The following is a 16,741-nucleotide window of genomic DNA, read 5'->3' as shown; positions in this document are numbered from 1 at the left end:
CAGGAAGCACAGGAATGCCTGCAGAATAAATAACAATGTAAATTAGACAGGAGTGGAGCTCACCAGCCCCAGCAGGAGTTATCCCCTTGTCCAAACATTGAGCCAGCAGCTGATGAGCTTCCTTGTGTGCTCAGCAGGGCTCCTGCCAAGCTGAAAAGATTAGAAAGGAAAACTTGCCCCAGCTGAACAAATAGCCCAAAGGTGCCTGAGGCTCAATAGATGATTGGGGTGGCATGGTTAGGCATTAGTTTCTGTAGCCTGAGAGACTGATGCAACAAGCACCCCATCCAGCACCAGCTGCCACATTAGCCTGCAGGACCTGCAACAAGCCTGAAATTATCCCCTCTGGAAAAGATCTTCACTCAACAGGTAAGAGCAAGGTTCAATTCCAATGATATAAATTCAAATACCATCGACTCTTAGTCATGCTGTTCTCTTAACCACAAGAAGAAGTACCTGGGAAATCAAATGCCTCCTTCTTTCTTTGTCCCAGGCCTAGCACAGAAAAACTAGTCTGAAAAAGAGACATCATGTCTTCCAGAAATGTTGACAGTTCTCCATGTTTCACCACTGCTTCTGAGTCCAAGAGTCAAGTTCTTCTTGGCTTATCTCCCCTAGGATGGTTGATGGCTCAGCAGGGACTGCAAATCTATGTCTTGCAGCTAGTGAAGCACGGCTCAAAAACATGTAATTTACAGCCAAGCATTTATGCAAACATAAATCTAGTGTTGATCCATAGGGACCAGAGTAATCATACATTAAGAAACACAGAGCATTTTGAAACTCTAGTGACATGTTCAACCCCATCTTTTTAAATCACCTTCAATGATCTTGGCCTCATCTTAGTTCCCAACTGAAATTAAACCTGCTGTCACACTACTTTTTCTGAGTTTCTGCTGCAGCTGAACTCATCACCAGAGGCTGACAGCAGGGAAGAGAGGAGGCTGGAGAGCCCAGTGAATAATGTCATCATGGGGGGAATTTTTAATACGTTTTCCATCATAGCCATAAACTGAATGATCCAGGGACTTTTAAGATACTATCCCCATGATTTCCCAATGGATGGAAAATAAAACATTTTTTTATTAAGCCTCTTGAAAGATATAACCATTTTTCTCTGTTGGAACCCTACAGATGGGAGACTTGACAACTACTTTGCTTTCTGAATGCAAGAAAGTTTGTGGGGTGGTCAAACTGAATGTTACTCTAATAGCTTAACACCAGCACACCCCAAAACAATGTAGACAGGATTTGGCATCTCTAGACCCCAAAAGGTCAGTTTTGGCATATCCTGGAATAAAGCTGTGACTTTAAGAAAAATTTGAGTGGTCATTCTCATTTTCTCCGGTAAAGGAACAAAAAATGTGAAGGTCTTTGCTCGATGACATTTGATATAAGCAGACATGACTTTGCTCTGCTTTCCTCTACACCTCTTCTTTCACCAGAGATTGCTCACCAGTCTATGCTGCTTGTGCTGCTCTCTGCCTGCATTCATTCACTAGAGATTAAAATTGAACCTGGCAATGATTCTTCTGAAATCACAGATTCTGGAGGGACAGGTAGGTTTTCCATTGAACACGTAGAAACCACAGAGTTTTGTTCAGGGGAATAGTATGTGACAGGAATCCAGTGGAAAATACTATTGGGTCTCTGAGAAGTCTTTTTGTATTGTCCTCAAAGGAGCCAGAGAAATACAAACTCTAAAGGGAAAATTCTTCACATGAGAGAAAGTACTGACACAGCTGATCTTTCCAGGTGATGTTATGGGAACAAGAAACAAACAGACTTCTAACTTCCATAAAGCATTTAAGGAACCTGGATTCAGCATGTCATCTCTGAGATGCTTTAAAACAGAATGTTATCCAGTGGGGATCGCTACCTGGACTGTGGAGTGATATTAACATATAAAATTTGGTCTTAAATCTGTATTCCTTATGAAGCACCCCTCTTTTGCTCTTAAATATATGCACAGAATGTCTAGAGTGATTCTGATCCAAATATAAGCCCCCAGAGTTAGACAAGGACACTTAGATGTGTTTTCACATCCCCAGTCTCAAGAAGCTTCTATCAGAGCATCTAAAACCCATATTAGCAGTCTTGTTGATAACAACACTGTCCCTGTGTGAGAAACAGTAAAAAACATGATCCACAGACACCAAGAGATTTAGAGATGCAGAATACAGAAAGCAGGACAGTGGCTATGGAGCTGAATACATAGCACCCAAGGATAGGAGGTGATTTAAAATGATCTATAAATAGCCAGGCACTTTTCACTGGGGATGGTTTAGATATATCACCTCTGAAGCCTTCAACAAATCACATAACTAAGGAAGTCACACAAACAAAGGTAAATCAAAAAGTGTCCTATTAATCAGATACTCTGAAAAAGCCTCTGATGTGCCAGAAAGTTGATTACAAAGTTTAAAAATGTTAACTGGGCAAAAAGAAAAAAAAATGCACTTTTCTCCCACTGTGCAGTTCTTTTTCTTTGTCCTGGCATCCGACCACATAAATATTTGGAGGCGTCTCACAGTCCTTGCATGGTTTCTGGACTAGAAATGGTGTAAGTGCATCTCAGACAGTAGAAGTGCCTATTGCTCCACTACAAAGGGTACTGTAGAGAAGTGTCTGTGACAGGAAGGCCTTTGGGAAGGAAGGTCACTGTGAGCAGCTCCCCACCTGAAGGTTGTTGAACAGCTCATGCCTTCCCTGTATCTGTGTTCAGCCTGTTTCACTGTTCACAGATTTCTGTCTAATTTGTCATTTTAAGCATTCAGCTGTGAAGATACCCCAAATTACCAGGCAGACAGTTAAGAGCTTTACTCCCCCTGCTATTTTCCCTGTGCAAAACTCATATTTCCCATCCTCTTCAAATCTGCAGTCTCTCTTCTTGTGCACCACAGAACCCAGGAGCTTTTCAGCATCTTCCTCTATCTCCATTCCTCTTTAAAACATTAAGGTAGAAAGTGTGCTGGGCACTAAAGTTTTCAGGCTTTCCTTTAGAGTTTTCTAGATATTCGGTCACCTATTCTTTTTCCTCTGGATGTCACCAGTTGCTTTGTCCCTTTTTTTGAAGTGTGGTGGCCCTGTACTTAGGATAAGACTTCACTGATGCTGAAGTGGAGAGTATTGTTTTGGACACTTTGCAAGGCAATGTCCTCCTTTATATACCAATTTTTCAGTGCAACCTGAAACCCTGTCTCCCATTTTGTCTGGTTCATTTTCCACCCACTCAAACTCATATTGGACAACACAGAACTGCTGCTTTGACATTTATTCCCCCATCTTGAGTACTACCCATTTGAGTATACCATTGAATACCCCTTCATAAGCAGAAAATTTTATGCCTGTCTTTGTGGAAGGAAATGATATTTATTTCAATCTTCTCCTGGAACTGGGAAAGACCTGTGCAAATTCCTGCATCTCCATCTCATCATCAACAGTTGAGGTAGAATTTTAAAATCCTGAAGGTTCAAGCTAAACTCACCTTTAACCTTTTGACCATTAGAATAGATGCTTGAATGTCATGCTCTGTTCTCCAGCTGTCTTCCCATAGACTAAAAAAAACATGGCACATTCCCATAACTCCGTATGTCCTTGACTTCCATGGGCTTCAAATCAATTCCTTCTCTTTCAGAAAACAGTAATTCACAGGATTCTCTATGTCTGTTACTGAGCCACACTGGACAACTTCTTTTCCTTTTCTGAATAGTAAATGAATATTTATTAAGTGTCCTGCCGTTTACAGTATCTTACGTGCAGTCATTAAGGTCTCTAGATCAAACCTAATGATTCCTGATAAATGTCCTAAGTTCCCCTGGTTGCTTACATGGCTGTAATAAAATCATCAGGCAAAGGTATCTGGCAAGAATTGCTCATTACTCATGATTCTGCATAAAGCTGCCTCTTACTCCCATCAAATTCAAACCCTAGAGGCCTGAAAGATGATTGTGCACACTTGAGCATGCCAAATTCCCAGTAGACTAATCCCCCTCCATGCACCACATCAGAATGCTTTACTTTTGCTTTGAAGAAATCACTTCCTTAAAATGCCTCTGGTTTAAAGCAACAGATGAGTTCACCCCTGTGGCCCAGCCTTGGCCCTTGATCTCTTCTGAGGCTATTTTATACACAAGCTGATGTCTTCCAAAAGCTTTAAGGGTTGCAAGAGTTTCTCCATTCATCCTTCTTGATAGACCCACACTCCATGTGCTCTATGCCCCCATCAACAGATACATGTGATCACTCGCCCATGGATCCAGGTTTTGTCTGACTCCTCCAGGTACTTCAAGACCAAAAAACTTGTGGGTCACTGACCTCCTGAGCCAAAATGGGGTTTTTTTGTTGAACCCTTTCATGTGTTTTACTCTTGTGATTTTGTCTAAATATTTTTGAACCCAAATAAACTTTTCCCAGCCACAGAAAACTGCAGCATGAAGTTCCACAGCTGAATTGCAAAATGTGTGAAACAGCATCCTCTCTTCCTTTCTTTGTCCTGCCACTTAGCTTCTTTTGATATACCCTAGCTCTTGAATGGGAAGAGACAGTGAGAAACCATTCCCTATCCATCCTTTCAAAGATACTCCCACAGATTTCTACCATGTCTTTTCCTGACTGTCTCTTTTCATGGGCATCTCATTAGCTTGATACAGATGGACAGATTGTTCCTTTTCACTTGATCTACTTTTCACATGAACAATTTCTATGATGGACACATATTCTTCAGAAATGGGCTGAGAACCATCAGCCTTATTGTATGTCATCAAATGGCCATTTCAGTCCCTACTGACATGTGCTGCACTTGGACTGCCTCCTTAGACCAGTAAGTGGTTCAACACCTATAGAATAAGGTGGCAGAGCTGCTAAGTACCACTTGTTTCCCATTCCCATCAGTGTGAAAATGCCTGAACTTCTCAAGCAGCCAGAGTTGTGTTACCAGGCCTCTCCTCATCTGGGGCAACTCCCTATATCTCTTCTCTTTGCCTGTGGCAAACACACAGTGGCTCATTTCAGCTTAGTCTGAAGTGTTAAATTACATTATTCTTCATTTGCCCAAAGATAAATTGACTCAGCATTTAGGCTAAGCATTTACTGTAAGGTTTGGATCCAGACAATTACCTCAGCTTAGCTGATGCTTGGTAACTTGTTAAGCCACAGTATCTTAATTACAAGACCTAAGGCTCTCATAAAACAGATTGGGATTTTGAGATAACTTCTGCTTCTATTTCGGAAAGTTGGAATAAATTCCAGGGCAAAACTATGCTAAAACAAAGCTCTGCATTACAATCTCCCATCATGTAGTCAGAAGAGTTTTGTATATAAAACAGGAGTTGCAGCCATTTCTTTTCGAATCCAAACTGTCCACCAAATACAGAAATAAGATGAAAAACTACCCTTGGCATAGCTAATTGCAATTAGAGACTTTTGAAAATTCAAGCTCTCGTTCCCCACTTCAAACACAATTCAGCAAAGTGTTTAAGCTCTGACTTGAATGGGATGACTTAAGCAATTAGAATTAACCACATGCATTTTGCTGAACCAGGACCTAAGGAGGAGAATAATGCCTTAAAACTGACAATTCTTCAGCTGAAAGAACACAGAAGACCCTTATTCTGGCTACCAAAATTATATTTCTTACACACTTTTTTGTCTAAAAAAAAAAGACTCTTCTAACATGGCTTGTGCTGCAGCTTTTAGATAGAAATGAGTCTGTAAGTTATTTTGCAAGCTGCAAAATAACTTCTCAAGGAAAATATCTTCCCTTAGCAGTGAAAAGATAGTACATGAGTCTGCAACACCGAGAGCAACCCTTTAGCCCAGATATTTTTCAGTTTGGTTTAACATGTATTCAAAGGTGTGTGCCCAGCAAGGAATCCTAATTTTTATACTTTGCTTATTAGGATCAATTCTGACAGCAGCATAATCTGAGTATTCAGATTCATAACTTGCTCAAGACCAACACAGTATAGAGTAGTTTTTGGCACAGTATAACTTTTAATACATGCTCTGTACCAAGATGCATTCCCATATGTTGCCACTGAATTTGTTAATATTATGTACTTAATGGACAGATATGTTGAATAGGCCTTTAATTAGTTTGAATCAGTCCTTGAAACTGGGACGTGATGTTTTGCTGGGGTAACATCAGAGAATGTACTTGCTCCTCCCCAACCATTCACCATGCATAACATGTATATCCATGATTGTTATGACCTTACAAATTCTTCTCTCACTCATTTGCCATGGTAAATGCCAGTCATTTGCCATGGTAAATGTGACTGAAATACCAAGGAAAGAAACTGTGAAGGCTGCAGTACAAGTTCAGTTCTTGTAAATATTCCAGGCATTCATGTTAGGCATCAGCTGTGGTTGAAATACGGGGATTTGGGGTTTTTTTTGTTTTGCTAGATGATTGCTCTGTTTGGGATAATCACTGAAGCATGACCTTGAAAGAAATGCCTTTACTCTGGTTCTGAGAGAACAACCTTGCCAGTTAAGGTCCACAAGTTTAAGGGTGACAGGTGTAGTCCTGCTTTTCAGAGAGGAAGTGGTAACAGAAGCATTTGCTTCTCAGCCCACTTTCCTGTTCTACTTGTGCTCTGCAATAGAGGTAACCTGGCTTCCATGATCCATCTATTCTAGTATCTCACTTCTGCAATCTCTTTTTGGTCCCGTTATCAGCAAATAATTAATTCAGGCCAATAATCCACTCAAAAATCAAAAATAAACTCCAACAGCACATTAGAGGAGCAGACCTCATGTATGCTGTGTCAAGCCTATAACTGTGTTGAAGGCCACATAATTGTCAGCATGTTATCCTGACTTGTGCATCAGGCTACAGAGAACCAAGGCCACTCCTAGATAAACTGTTCTGCTGTTTAAAAAATATGCAATTTATATTTTTCTTCAATTTTTCATTCATTTTACAGTCGATTATGTAAGGTCTTCATTCAGTAGATCAAAGTCCTGCATCAATCAAGCACTTTAGCAAAGAGAGCTGGAAGAAACTCCTAGCCCATCTCCCTAACCTAGAGTAAGATCCACTCTGCCCATGCCCTTCCTAAGACCTCCTGCAGTCTCCCAAGGCGTTTCAATTTAGAAATCTCTTTATCCTTCAGGGAGATTTACATATTTCAACTACTTTGATGGTGCAGTGAGTCTCTGTGGAAGAAGCCCTACCTCAGATGGTACAGTTGTGTTGTGCTGGGCTTCTGTCTTGGGTGTCCAAAGATTCCCGCTAGTCAGTCTTTGGGGCTTGTTTTTCTACCTCACAGAGACACATCCTCCAGAGCCATCCTCCTAAATGGCACTGACAGACACCTATGTACAAAATCCTCAAAAACCTTCAACTCATAACCCCATCTGACAGCAGGTGGGCTCCTGGCTCCTGTGGGCAGCCCAGTGCTTTTGCCCTAGATGTTGCATTCCTAATCCAAACTCCTCCATTTCCAGAGCAGCTAAAAATGCCTGGCTCACGCAGCCCTTGCACACGATGTCTGGCAAATGCTGCAGATGAGGTTTCTCAGTCTAAGGAAAATGCTGCAATTAACACTACATTAATTAACAGAAGAAAAAGCAAGCTATTTTTGGAAGTAGGGCCTGCCCACTCAAAAGCATTCAGAAGACCCATTGTACCCTTTTGCTAACAAAGCCTCGTTAGCCTCCCAGAACAACCAGTCCAGAGATCGGGAAAGATGGTTTAAACTGGGGCTACACAATGTGCAGATCCAGATTTTGAGAATCCATTTTCTGGCCTATGTCCCAAAATTCTGCTGGATTGGAAAAGGAAACCCTGGGATGCCAGTAGAAGCAGAAGCTAAAAAGTAGCAGGGACTGCCCTGCTTTTTATAATTCTGCTGTCATGGGATAGAAGAACCAGAGCTCCAGTATGTGCTTGGTTGAGAGATCTGTTTTTGGAAATCCATACTCGGCTCTTTTTGGACAGATAGTGTCTCTTTGAGGCATTAAAATAAAAGTGCTTACAGAACCCTACTTATCTAATTCACCATTGTAAGAAGAGGCAGGGCTCTGCCTGATGTCATTTTTAACATCCAGATAAGAGGACAATACCAGGGCAGCTTTTACCTGTTTGTAGTCAGTGTCATGGTGGTTTCATAAGGAAGCTTCCTTGAGAAAAGAGATAAATAAAGGTAAACCACAGGAAAATCAATTATAACAGAGGAAAAATGAACCTATATGCAAAAAAATACCCCCGAAATCCTAGCTTCTTCAGTTTGGTCAGGCCTGCTTGTGAAGCTGATTCAGGTGGTGTTTTGAGGATTTGAAGACCTCTGTGTAGGCTCACCAGAGGTGCAAGTCAGGAGCAGCAGCAATGTAACACTCAAGTACCAGTAAGACAAAGCCAGATTGCTGCCGTGCTCGACTCCCAGTCCCAGCCACAGTCTGGGCATTGCTGACTCTGGGAGCAGCTCTGGGGACTTGGAGAAGGAATAAATTAATGCTCATCATTGAGAACTGGGGAGGAATTTTCCGATGGAAGTGTTTGTTGTCGGAAAATGTGGGTTCATTGACAGCTGCACACGTGGCAAGGGTGGACTGACTTCAGTGACACTTTTTTCTTTTTTTTTTTTTGGGACAAGAACAGTTTTCATGTCCAAGCATGGAATTTTTATTCAAAAACAGAGCCGAAAACAGCAGTTCCAGAGTGCCTATTTATTCACTGATTGCCATGTAAATTCGGAGATGGAAAGCATGGGTTTAAGTCTCTGTTGCATGTGATTTGACTTTTGTGTCCTTACATCTGTATCAGGTCCCCTCACTCTGGAGGTGGTTATCTGGGGAGAAGAACATGATCCCTCTTGCTGGGGAGGGCTGTTCTGTCTTTGTTTTGCTTTGTTTGTTTGTTAAGAATACAGCATTATTTCATGCAATAAGAGAAAAAGAAAAACAAAGTTCTTGAAATCTCAAGTGATGCCAGAACATATTTTCTACCCAGCTACTTGCCATAAATAAAACTGACATTTTATATCTTGGCCATTACAGCTAAATGACTGCCATGATTATTTTTTTTCTTCTTAATAAAAACGAAGTCATGTTAACACACACTCGCTACCAGAAAATTTGGTCTTGTTTCACTTGGTGCAAAATGCAAATAGCAAAAATATCAGTTTAGAAAGACACATGAGAGGCTTTTTTTTCCCTACCAAGCTTAATTTTCATTTGGGTGATTCGTCTGCAGTCCAGATGGTATCTATGAGGGGGGAATGAAGACAGGCACCATTACTTTTTTCTCTTTTTCTTCCAAGAACCACATTGCAAATAAATTTGGAAAGGGAACCACTTAGAGAAGACCTGTTCCAGGAGATCCCAGTTTTAATTCTGCCAAGGTGATTAACACAGTTCTATTTCCATACAGTTCTTTAAATTTTTCTAAATCCTCAACTGGACATTAGTGACTCACCAGCTCTTAGAATATTTTTTTTCAGCTGAAACATTTCACTGTGCCCTTTGGCAATGGATTTTTATGAAGCAATTTTGTTAAAAAGTTTGCATGAGGAACTTCAAGATTAAGTAAAAAAGGTTAAAAAGTTTATGTCTCCACCTATAACTGCCTAGTTCTGCACATCTGAAGAGTACCTGGGGATGGGATCTTTCCCTTTCCTGGCACAGATCTGAGTTTGATCCAAAGCTTCCATTGCATTACACATTTTAATACATTTCTCTGCATTCTCAGACAGTGATTTTTATGAGTAAATAACATTAACAATGAATAGCTCAGAATGTTAAGCTCTTGAACTCAGAATTGGGTTGCACAGTGAAGAGTGGATCTCACTGTCTCAGGATGAAAATAACAGGCTTGTATCTGACAGAACGAAGTTTAATTCCTGCCATTGGACTTTTTCAGTCTTTGTGATGCCTCTGGAGCTAAGACTGGGCTTTGCACATATATACAAACACACTCAATGGTATGCCACTTTTAGTAAGACCCTTTTATTTCCTCTGAGTCCTGGACTCTGTTCATGCAATGACTCATGAGCAAACAGCTTTGCAGAACTTATCCTTTGATTTGTAATGCTCCCTGCTGTGCCTCTGCGAAGTCTTTTATTTCTTTGCAAAGTTTGTGTAGAACAATTTCATAACTATAATCTCCCAAAAGCTGAAATCAATGAGAATTGTATCCATTACACTAAGGATGCATTTGTCTTACAGTTTTCAACTTTGAAAACTGGAAGCTTTGAAGCATTCACCACCATCCTACTACTTACGAGTCCAAATCCTGTTAGCTTTCTGTGGGGTTCAGGTACTAATATGTTAGATATAGTTTACATTCTAAAACACTGCTTTTAGCAGCAGTTAGAGGTGCTTGAGCCTCTTTTTTAAATCCAAGCTCTCCAGGTCTGTTTGTGCTGCTTCCAGTAGAAGTCCTGGAGTTCAGAGCAAACCAAATGCCTTGAGATGGTGACACCTGCACTTAAGGTGGGACCCCAAGTCCCATCCCACTTTGCCACCTCAGAAAGCCATTTACCTGCCTGAAAATTCTGAATTCAGCTCAGAAGCCAGACCTGGCTTGGCTTTTTAGCTCATGCTTCTTGCTGTCAAGGGAGGCTGATAAAACCCATTTTGGCCTCTGCAGACACAGGCAGGGTGAAGGGAGATGTCTTAGCTAACATGTAAGGTAAGAGCACTAGAAGAAGCTGCCCAGAGAGGCTGTGGAGTCTCCTCTGGAAATATTCAAAACTCCCCTGGACACAATCCTGTGCAATCTACTGTAGGTGAACTTGCTTTAGGAAGAGGGTTGGAGTAGATGATCTCCAGAGGTTCCTTCCAACCTCACCCATCCTGTGATTCCATGGGATTTAAAGAGGTAGCTTTAGGTGTTTTCCATAATGTTCACCCATCTTTTCTCCACAGCTCTCATTTCAGTGGCATTTTCATATCTAACTCCCCCAGCTGCCCTAGACAAACCTGGTAACTGCACTGGCAGCAATATATTTTCTGCCATCCTTCCCAACAGCATCTGAGCAGTTCACAAATGCTGAGAGATACAGGCTTTGTGATACCTCTGTGGAGAGCAGGCTTGTGTTACCTGCTTTTATTGACAGATGGAGAGATGAATGATGTGACTATTTAGCAGAGGTTGTCACAAAAATTTCCAGCAAAGTGACAATGAACATAAATTGTTTTGTGTTTCCTTGGAAGCCTCCTTCTCCTTCTTGCCTCAGAGTTGAAGGACTACTAAAATATTAACTGGACAGTGAGAGCTAGATGGGAAATTTTGTCCCATTCATCTTTCATTCTCTCTTCTTACAGGACACTTTATCGTGTTGGGGACTTCAAAGGACTGCACCAGATAAGCAGAAGAGAAACACAGATTAGCTGAGACATCAACAAGCATTGGATGAGGTCAATTAAAAGCCAAATTAAACAAATGGAGCTTTCAACTGTGATCCAGACAGGAAGAAGCAGTCGAGTTGCAAGGGTTGGAGATGAAAAGAATTCCAAAGGGCTGATGCAGAACAGGAGCATGGGGGTGGGAAGAGTAGGAGTAGCTGGGGGTGAACAGGGCAGTGTGGGGCAGAAGTACCTTCCATCTATTTTCTTCAGACAGGACCAAAACTCAAACCTATTTGGATCAATGATACCTGGAGGAGCCGAAAGGGAAAAGCCCTGGCCAGGTTGAAAACTGTCTTGGTGGCTACAGAAAGGAAGATGAAGCAGAGTCCCAGAGTAAGGGTTGGGGTAAGCGAGGGTGAGGACAAGCTGTGCTGCAGCAGGCAGAGCAGTGGACCAGCAGTGAGAAGAGGCAGATTTCGTGCCAAGTGGATTCTGGGTCATGTAACTGGAGCCAAGCTGCTGAGTCACTCTGCAGAGCCTTCCAAAAGTCACTTTGCCCACCTCCTGCTGCCTCAAACCCGTCTGAAAACAGGGGTCAGGACGGTCAGGAACTGTGCTGTGAAAACAAGGTGACCATGAAAATATCTGAGTGCACAGTAAGACCCTCTGAGACAGCAGCAGAGGACCCCTGAAATTCTGGGATAAAAAGACTGGTTTTGTCTCATAGAGGAGTTTTTTCAAGTTTTTTCAGGCATTATTCTTTGCCCATCCAATCCACTAACATGGAATACTTTCTGTTCTTCAAGGCTCTTTTTGAAGTCTGGACGATTAAAGCAAAAGCCATATTTGTAGCAGTGGTAGATTAGAGTTTAAGCAGATCATTCCCTTCCCCTAGGCTGCCTCAATGATATTTTTTCCTAACATCTCCTGGGTTTACTCCCCTGATCATTCAAAAACTGGTACTTTTATTCAAATAACTGTTTCAAACCATTTCCCAGAGTCATTGTTTTCTCTGTTTTAGTCTTCCAGCTCCCAAGTTTGCCTAATAATTGTACCCTTGCTTTCTAAAAGGAAATCACCTTAATGATCTCAAAATTACTGCCTTTTGACTTATGCTTCCATGTGAGTCATCTGACTCCGTCAAGAATCATCAACCAGTGAAGTATAATCTCAAAGACATTATGCTCCCCAATTAACAATGACATATTATAGAAGCTAGAAGCCAACAAATGCTCTCTTGAAAAGTGAAAATCTACAGTGTGATCGCAGCAATTATCTATTGTGCTTGGCCAGAAGGTCCCAAGTTTGAAAACAGTTGTGGATATATGAGCAGTTACTAAGATCTGTCAAGAAGAGAAGAGTTGGTGAAGGGGCTACAAACATGGCAAGCAGTCATACAGCAGAGAGAGGGTTTTTGCACGGTAAGGAATGACAAGGGAAATACTGGGCACAAATCCACAGGGAAACAGTTTTCATGACTTTTTGTGTCCAGGGACATTACCCCGGCCTGGATCAGGACATGGTTTACATGAACGACCTTTTCCTTACAAAGCGATCTAGTTCCAGTAAGACACACAGCATTCCTTTTTCTGCCAATTTACTGGCATTGCAAAGACAAGATCTTGGAGGCCCCTCCAACAATTTCCCTTCAGTATCTCAGTTTATCTTCTTTTTCTTCTCAAGAAACCCAGGACAAGCCTGATGTCAAAGTCTTCCCCTGAGGCTGATTTCCATCACTCCCAGAGTTATGTTCAAACACACATATAGCCTAGTAATTAATACAAACCATCGTGAGCTGACATGTACCTCTGTCTGTGTATCAGTATCCTCCATGCCTCCAGAAGATGGATGGATTTAAATAGTATCTTTGAAGACAGCTGAAGCAAGTTAACTAGGGATTGACTAACACAGTAAAGCTATTTTTAGCAGTCAGTTTATATCTGGTTACCTTGTTACGGGAAGCTTATGCAATGCTAGTAAATTCTTAACTAAGGAGATAGATTGGACACCAAAATTATTTCACTCTTTGAGAATGCCTATAGGGCTTCAAGAAGAAATACATTTGACAGAAAAAGATTTACTTGCCTTCTGGTGTTAGAGCTGCAATGGGTTTATTTTTTCCTTCAAGGTTTCCTCTGAAGCTATGCCGGCTACCAACAAAAACATGGAAATTCATGATGAAACACCTGCCTCCAGGAGCAACTTATTGAAATAAACGTTCAAATCTCACCATCTTCATCAGTATTTCATATGACCTAGTAGCACCAGCATTTTGGGGCATGCATTTTTAAAAGACTGATGTTTCAGCATACACATGCAAAATAAACTTTTCTGGGCAGCAGGGAAGCATAGGCATGGCCACAATGATCTGAACAGTCCTGGGCTGACCGTCCCAGAAAGTGAATAGCTTTTCACAAATGGAAAACACCGGGCAAAGCAAACTGCCATTAATCTTCTGCCTCTCCTCTCCTGAGAAGGAGGACAGAAGAGGAGGCACAATTCTAATTTTGTTTTTACCTTTGCAACTCCACTAAGATTGTCCCTGGATCCAAGTAAGGACAGAGTTTGGCCCGTTGACTACTGAGCAGGAGTAGGGGCTGATGCAACTGGACCCATGTGCAGAGGCAGCTGGCCAGTAACTCAAACTGCCTTGGGAGCCAGGGCACGATGCTGTGAAATGCTTGATCCAGCACAGCAAGATGTTTTCCTTATGTGCAAGCCCTAATATGAGAACAAGGCACACCAAGTATATATAGCTCTGGGGATCTGGATGGAGAGCTTTTGTGTCCTCAAAAAAAAATTATAAATAAATAATTTGCTGGACAAAGGGGGACAGCACTTCCCAGCTTGGAAGGAATCTCTTTTTTTGGAAGGATCAAGGGAGGGCAAATGGCACCAAGCCACTTCTAAAAATTGATTAGGAGGGCAAAGCATGTGCAGGTTTCCAAGCAATGAGTAAGCACCATGACATCAAGGAAAGGTTTTGTCAGTGGGAGGAAGAATTCCCACCGGTGATGTGTTGGGGATGCAGAGTTAGGCCAATAGAAGAAGCTCCCTGGGGAGGGACTATTGAAACATATCACATATCCTAGAAGATGCAGTTCAGACTTTTCTGGAGAGATAGGGCAGATTATTTCATAGGATCACACATAAGGGCAGAACTAAGGTCTATCTATTGCCATGTCCTGGTTCAAACAGTCAGCACCAGGAGACCCCCAGAAAGGAGTAAAATGTTAGAATTTACCCTCATGGGGTGAAACAAACCCAGATCCTAAGTTAAGTCTTTGTCTGCTCTTTAATAGTCAATAATGGCTTGCACTAGGTAACAGTGATTCTAATATCCCTTTCAAAATCATGACAATTGATTCCAGTTTCTGTGAAAAAAAACTTTTATTCAACAGAAAATTCACAGACTTTCTGTTTTCCCTTTAAGCTGGCTAAATGTTCTTGCAGCTACATCCCATGGCAAAATTCCTGAGTTTGCCTACATACTGTGTTAAACACACACAGGTATTTACTCTGCCCCAGGTCGGAGTTCTCATCGCTACTTAACGTCACTGAAAGGAGTCTGTTCCCAGAATCTTATGCCCTTTGATCTGTGGAGGCATGGAGGCAGGATCAGCCCCATACCCCTCCATGGCAGCAACTTCGCTGCTGGAATAGACTCACCTCCCAGTTTCTGGCCTCCAGCTGCAGGGATCAGTTCTGTTCTCCAAGGAAAGCAGCCCTGCCTGCAGCACCTCGCTAATTGTGCTCCCGTGTGGGCGTGGGGACGTAACTTGACTCACGCTGCCAGTCACCGCCACCAGGCAGGAGGCACAGGGCTCTTGTAGCGATTATCTTATCTGCTGCAGCTGATGGGTGCTGTTCTTACAAGCGAAGTACCTAATCCTCTTTTCTCTTTCCTAAGCACTGGGCCTCCAGGTAGCCTAAGGCAAGCCCAATCCCTGTATTAATTATTGGTAGTGTTTTCTTAAAGCCGCTCCTCTTTTCTTTTCTCTCTCTTTTTTTTTTTTTTCAGTCACTCCTAAACGAAATCCCATCCGCCACCCTTCCCTCATAACGGGTTCACATCTGTTTCTGTAGTCTTTCAGTATCACAACAAGTTCTGATTTTGCAACTGTAGGCAGATTTGGGGGTCTGAGGGCATTTTTGAGAGCGGGGTTTTGGCAGATTAAACCAAACAAACTGAATAAACCTTCATGATGACATCAGGCTAAAATTCAAACTCACAGGGAGCAAAGCTCAGCTCCTCACCTCCAATCTTGTGTCACAACTGCATTTACATGTGCATGCTGGGGCTTTAAATGGCCAAACGAACAAAAAGAAATATTAAGTGTGCATCTGGCCCAGAAAACACCTCCCCAGTTTCCCTTTGCTGTCCTACTCCCAGCAGCTTCAAAAATGAGAGACGCTAAGCACCAGTGGAGAGTTCCCAAGCCTGTTAGAAGAATACCACAATACTTTGCATGGTAGCACAGCACAGGTGCAAGTAAGAAAGCCACAGGCATGAGCATTTCTTATTTTCCAAATGTAAATCATATCTTTGCAATAACCCCAAGCCCAAACCTATAACAGCTCCACCAAATGAATGTCTTTTGCTGTGCTTGCCTCTCTGCCTGCACCGTTAGCATACAGGAATCCTCAGCTTTACACCTTTTCCTGTGTGCTTTTTATCACTTTCCAACCAACCTCAGAGAGGACACATCACTGTGCTCACTATAGTAGAGCCATTTTTTCCAGATTTGGAATGGATTCTTGCTCAGTTTTCTCCCACCTGCAGATCAGGCACCCAGGGCCACCTTGGCTGTTGCCAGCTGGAGCTGGATTTCCAAGCATAACCTTCACCTGAAGACTTTGATCAAGTCACCTTCTTTCCTCTGTTTCCAAGGTCCAGAAGTTGGAAATATCTGAGGCTCTTGAAAATGCCTTCAACTTGGCAAGGCAACCCCATGTCTTCTCATCTGCTGTGTGCCTGACATTGACCAGAGCAGAGGAAGCCCTGCTGAGAAGAGGCATGCCTTATTCCTGCCTGTCATTTGCCCCTGAAAAAAGACTTCACTGAATTTATACTGCCTGCTTCTTCTACTGTTGAAATGGCCTCAACTTTATCTCCCTGCACTGGCTACTGTCATGCTGAGTCATAGCTCTGCACATGCTAGTCACTCACACATCTGCAGGGAGGCAAAGGTTAAGTATGACATGAATCTGTCTATCCTCCATCTCCAGAGAACTTCTTAGTGCCATAGTGAAGAGGGACAAGGAGCGGAAATGTCAAAATATTTACAACTTTTTACAACACAACATCCAGAGTATGGTCTTAGTCATCTCCCAAGACAGGCTGTTAGAGAGCACTACCATGACTGATGTCAGAAAATCTTTTTGAGACAGGAATTCAAGAAAGTCCCAAACACAGATAAAAGCAACACAGGTGTGTGCTTCCTTA

The 16,741-nt window shown here is 42.1% G+C and overlaps 1 long non-coding RNA gene across 1 annotated transcript in view; it reads right to left on the bottom strand.

Annotated features, from left to right (window-relative positions):
- LOC146434798 (uncharacterized) overlaps positions 1–13,735 on the bottom strand; it is a 31,346-nt gene extending 17,611 nt beyond the window's left edge. The window contains exon 1 of the long non-coding RNA XR_014853292.1: positions 13,377–13,735. This is a non-coding gene — a long non-coding RNA (uncharacterized LOC146434798). The remainder of the gene's footprint in view (positions 1–13,376) is intronic.
- Between the last annotated feature and the right edge of the window lie 3,006 nt (positions 13,736–16,741).

The sequence above is a fragment of the Lichenostomus cassidix genome, chromosome 7 (genome assembly GCF_008360975.1).
Source record: "Lichenostomus cassidix isolate B80296 chromosome 7, HeHo_3.0, whole genome shotgun sequence".
NCBI classification, from domain to species: Eukaryota; Metazoa; Chordata; class Aves; order Passeriformes; family Meliphagidae; genus Lichenostomus; species Lichenostomus cassidix.
This window is presented reverse-complemented; position numbering and strand designations above follow the sequence as displayed.